Genomic DNA, 5,973 nt, shown 5'->3' on the forward strand with positions numbered 1-5,973 from the left:
AAATAGTCTTTCTGTTCTGCCTTCTCATTGGTTGTAAACCCAACCACATGACTGCCTCGTCACTGCCTGTAAGTACCGCCCTCCAGGTCTTAAAGGCGTATGTCTCCAATACTGGCTGTATCCCTGAACACACAGAGATCTACCTAGCTCTTCTAACCACCACGCTCTTGCTATGGCTCTAATAGCTCTGACCCCAGGGCAACTTTATTTATTAACATACAATTAAAATCATATTTCAGTGCAAATAAAATATCACCATAAATAGCGCGCGACCCGTTCTGGCTAATGCACAAAAGGGAACCGGCCCTGAACGGATATCCCTGTTTATATATGTTCATGGCCCCAAGTTACACTTTGAGCAGTTACACGTGCTCCACAGAGACAGAGCTCCAGGGCTTGGTTGTCAGGACAAACAGGGAGACTTAACAAATGTAGAAATCCTTACTGACTAAGGCTGCTTTTCCTGGGCCGGTTCCAGGGTCGTCCTGCCCGTCTGGCAAAATTATGCTCTTCCAGATAAGAGGCACAAAGCTTAATGATGGACTTAATGCAGCCCTGACCCAGTATTGTCCCCTTTGAAGTGCCCTATAGAGGCTCTTTGATGTGGGGATGGGCCTGGTGGCCGGCTGTGAGCCAAGGGAGTCTCCTTTTGTTACATGAATAGAGCCTAATTGGCAGCAGTCTTAGTGACCTTCTGTCAGAATCTTAAGAAATGTGCTCTCGACACACCTAAAGCTTAGTTATGTTAGAGGTACAGGTATGTCCTTCTTGCCGTTTCTATGACCGTCTGGTCGGTGTGTACTACTCAGCATTGAGCACTTCTTTAGCTCAATTCCACTTTGTGTTATTTAGTATTTCCTCAGCATATGCTTTATAACATCCAGTTATTATTTCCAGTTTCTTCTATATCGTTCAGCCCAATCCCTGCCTATCCTACCAGGAGCTGGTCTGGAGTATCATATCATGGAGTCTTGCTGGGAGAAGGGAATGGGCAGGGAAGAGAAGGATGGATGAGAGAAACAGCAGCTGGATGAACACAGCTGCCGGGAGCCGAGGGTGCAAGGGCGTTATCCACACACCTGTCCTGAGCTGGGTGCAGATGGACTCCGGCCAAGTGCAGAACAGAGAATAAAGTCAGGGTGCTGTACCCAAGCTGAAACCCCAGCTTCACGAGGGTGCCTCCCAGCCAGAAGCCCTCATCACTCATGGCTCTTCCGGCGGCTGCTGCTGCCTGTTCCAAGACGAGGCCAGCCTCTGTACATGTGGCCTTGTGGTGCTCAGATGCGGTCGGGGGGACATATGTGCTTTCAGAATAACATCCTGTCGGCATTCGGACAACCCACCTTCTCATTAATCCCCCAGGAAATAACCAAGCGCCTGGCAAATATCCAATTCTCAGAGCAGGAGGTGGCGAGATGTGATGAGGGAGGAAAGTGCAGAGAGCCCCGCAGGCAGGAACAGTTGCTAGAGATGTCTATTTGTGGCTCTCCGGCTAATGTCTGAGGATGGTAATGAATAGTTGTCCTTCCTTCAGCAACGTGTGTCTTCATGGCTCAGACACAGGCTGCCGCTGCCTCTTGTTTTTCAGGACTACAGGAATGCCTGAGGATGGATGGGGTGACTCGGGGTCTTGAGGGGCAGGGGGCACAGGTCGGAGGAGTCATTTGTCCCTAGGTACAGCCTACATGCCACCAGGGCGAGGAGCTCACTACTGTCCGGTAGTCTGTCTGTCCATGGTCAAATGAACCAAACTTTTCCATCTGACCAAGTCTGTGCATGGCTCTAGACACAGGGTACCTCGAATGAGACAGGGTTCCTGCCGTCAGGGGAGAGACTCACAGGAAACCACAGCAGCAATGGCAAAGAGATGATGGCGGAGAAAGTCAACACGGGACAGAGAATGAAGGGTGACTTGAGAGAGTAATGGGGTGACCAGGGTTGGGACAGTTCATCTGAGAGCCGACAGGCAGAACTCTAGGCGTCAGAGCAGCGGGGTCGGGTGAGGGTGCATTGTGGACATAGGGGTGAGGCTTGTGCCCTCAGCGAGTCTGTTCTCCCCACCTCTCCCCCTGTCCAGTACTGCCCTGGAGACCCATGTTCCTGCTGACTGTCCCTGGGGACACCCTACAGAGACCCAAAAAAGAGTCCTCAAAGGAAAATCCTGTCCCTCCAGGGCTCTTGCCTAGTCTCCATCAAGCTGAAGAATGTCCCTAAAGAGATGTGTTCACACCCCAGGCCCCAGAAGTGATGACGTAAGCTGCTGGACCTTTGAAGTTACAGTTTACAAGGGAGCTTTATCTAGCCTCAGAGACTGAGAGGAGACGAACTCCCCAAGTCATTCAGAAGCCTCTACGATAGCAGGGCTGCAAGGGAACTACAGACATGGTGTGGTGCTGTGTGGTCTGGGCCCAGATTCATGAAAAGCTAAGCTCTTGACAACTTCCACAGGCATCCCTCCTGAGCAAGTGGCAGTGGCCTGCCTATCCCCCATGTGTCCCAGGGACTGGTTAAGGTGGAGCCAGGGCAGGAAGTAAAGAAAATGGCCAGGGAAAGTTGGGCAGCCAGCCCTTCACACGTGGCAGACATCGCTGGTCATCTCTGACTAGAGAACACTAATAGTCTTCTTTTAAAATCATTTATTTTTCATTTTATGTGCATTGGTGTTCACCTGTGTGCATGCTTGTCTGTGTGACAGCGTCAGATCCTGGGAAAACTGGAGTTGCAGACAGTTGGGAGCTGCAGGGAATTGAACTCAGGTCCTCTGGAGAGTAGCCAGTGCTTTTAACTGCTGAGCTAACGCTCCAGCACCTTCACTAATAATCTTAAGTCACCTTTCAAGGTGGTACTAAGGAAGAAGGGGAAAAGACTCAATTCACCAGAACATCTGAAACCATAAAAAGGTAACATTGATGTCCCCACTGCAAATGCTACCAAGGAGAAGCTGCCTCGACTCCTCAGTGGCTGGCTGGGGCTTTATCATTTGTTTTCAGTACCAGGGTCTGACCCCAGGACCTCTGTCTCAGTTTGTTTCCTATTGCTGTGATAAAACACTGACCAAAAACAACTTGGAGAACTAAGGTGTATTATTACTGCTGTTGATGTTGTTGTTGTCATTATTATTATTATTATGTGGCTTACACTTCTACATCACAGTCCATCTTTGAGGGAAGTCAGGGCAGGAACCTGCAGGCAGGAGCTGAAGAAGAAACCGTGGAGCCATGCTGCTCACTGGCTTGCTCAGCCTGATTTCTTTCTTTTTTTTTTCTTTTTTTTTTTTTTTGAGACAGGGTTTCTCTGTGTAGCTTTGCGCCTTTCCTGGAACTCACTTGGTAGCCCAGGCTGACCTCGAACTCACAGAGAGCCTGCCTGGCTCTGCCTCTCGAGTGCTGGGATTAAAGGCGTGTTCCACCACTGCCCGGCGCTCAGCCTGATTTTCTTATACATCCCAGGTTCACCTGCTCAATCATGGCCCCACCCACAGAGAGCTGGGCCCTCCCACATCAATCATTAATCAAGAGAAGGCCCCACAGGCTCGCCTACAGGTCAAACCGGCATTTTTCTCAATTGATCTTCCCTCTTCCCAGATGACCCTAGCTGTGTTAAGCTGACAAAACAAACAAACAAACAAACAAAACCAACCAGCAGGCACAGGCTCACAGATTATAGGTAAGTGGTGTATCAATGAGACACACGCCCTGCCTTTTTCTTTTTTTTCTTTTTTTTTTTTTTCTCTTTATTTTGAGACAGGGTCTTACTAAGTCCCCAGTGGGGACTTGAACTAAGACTACAGGCCTACACTACCAGACCCAGCAGAGGTTGGTTTCCAGTATCGCATCATTCAGAATCCCGCCCTCACCTTGGTTATGTTTTCAAAAATCGAACATGTCCCTGCAGCTGTAAATTATTTTAAACAGTGCAGAATTGTTCCCCTATTAAGCTTCTGCTGTTAAATTAAACCGATAAAAGCATTCATTCTCAAACCAAGAGTTTTCTTTTATGGAACACATTGATTAAAATGTCCCCTTGAAAAGGCTTTCAAACTCCTGTAACAGCCGGGAAATGCATACAAGTGTGTGGGCGACAGGCCAGTCACAGGCTTGACTGGGGAGCCTCACTTCTTGGTGCAGCCCCGAGGTGGGGGCTGTGTGGCCTCAGCTGAGGATGGAGGGGCTTGTTCCCACGAGGGCAGGCAGCCTGCAGAAATCCGGGCTGATCAGCCTCCTGGGAGAGAAGACCCAGGCTTTGTGGACATGACGTCTGTGAGATTCATCTTATTATCTGATAACCCTGAACTGACCTCCATGTACACAGCCACTCTGTCTGCACTGGCCCTCTGTGGACAGCCAGCAGGGCTCCAGACTCCCCTTTATAGTTTGATTTTTGTTTATTGGTGTTGTTTGGTTTTGTTCGGGAGTTTTGAGGGTCTTGCTGTATAGCCTTGGCTAGGCTAGAACTCACTAAGTAACACAGGTTAGCTTCAAATTTGTGGCAATCCTCCTGTCTCTGCCTTCTGAGTGTTGGGATTACAGGTGTACACTACCAGACCCAGCCTAATTTATGGGGTGTGTGTGTGTGTGTGTGTGTGTGTGTGTGTGTGTGTGTGTGTGTGTGTGTGTGTGTGTGTGTGTGTGTGGTGTGTGTGTGTGTATGTGTGTGTGTGTGTGTGGTGTGTGTGTGTGTGTATGTGTGTGTGTGTGTGTGTGTATGTGTGTGTGCCTGTGTGTCTGTGTCTGATCACCCTCCACCTCAGTTTCTGAGAAGGCCCCTCACTAAGCTGGAATTTACCAATTAGGCTACATTTGCTAGACAGCAAGTACCTGTCTGTCACTGCCCCCCCCCCCAGCTCCCAGCATTGAGGTTGCAAGTATATGCCACAGCCCCTGGTTTTCACATGGGTGCTGGGGACTGAACTCGGGTCTTGAGCAGAAAGCTACTTACCAAATGAGCCAAATCCCCAGACCCCTTGTTTACATTTTAAAACAGTGAAATGAGTGTTTGGCAGAGAGGTCTGAGCCACACAATACCGAAGAGACCCGGAGGGGCGGGTGTATGAGGAGGACAGGGACAGAGGCAGGAGCGATGAAGCAGAGAGACAAGGAACCACCACCAAGACCTGCAAACGGCCGGGAACAAATTCCCTCAAGGATTCCAGGGAGCCCCCGGCCCAGCATGCACCTGAACGGCAGATGCTGTGAATGAAGGCAGCCATGTTCTATGGAGCTGCCCAGCTTGTAATCACCTGTTACCAGCCTCAGGGAGAGCCAGGATAAGGCTCAGAGGCAGAGACCTTGCCTAGCATTGGCAAGATCGAAGTTTCATCTCCGGCACTGAGAGGTGAAAAAAATAGCAAAAACCTGCTAACAAGACCAGGGCTCTGCAAACATTAGCCGGAAGCGTCAGATGGGCGATTGGCCCAGCACAGGCAGAGCCAAGTTTCTCTCAGCTGGGCTTCCTGCTGCTGCTGCTGACACCAAAAAGTCCCCCTCATCTGGTCCCCTCAGAAATCCCAATCTTGCCTAATGCCTGCCACGCGTGGTTCTCTTGGCTCACCCTGCCACACTGTGTCCTGGAGACTCTGGGCGCCTGGTGAATGCGTATGCGCGGGCTTCTGCAGTGGGCAAAGGGGATTGGAAACACAGGCAGGAACAGCTCACGGTAGATGTGCAGACAGCAAGCACCAATGCATCTCCTCCACCTTGTCAGCAAGTCATCAGTACCCCGTACCTTGCACCAAACTCAGGGTATTTTTGCCTGAGGCGGATGTTTTCCATGTGTGATTTGATTCTTTCCCACAGACGCTGCTAAGTGTGTCTGAAGGATTTTACACCCATGTGAGATATTCCTTAGAGGTATTCAGAAGCCGAGGGGCAGGGTGTTCTCTGTTGCACTGCACAGCTCAAGTCCAGCCGGGCAGCGTCTATGGCTCTCCTTCTCCTCCAATGCTTGAGAGAATGGGAACTCTCTATGCCTGGA

This window comes from Peromyscus leucopus, chromosome 20 (assembly GCF_004664715.2).
Source record: "Peromyscus leucopus breed LL Stock chromosome 20, UCI_PerLeu_2.1, whole genome shotgun sequence".
NCBI lineage: Eukaryota > Metazoa > Chordata > Mammalia > Rodentia > Cricetidae > Peromyscus > Peromyscus leucopus.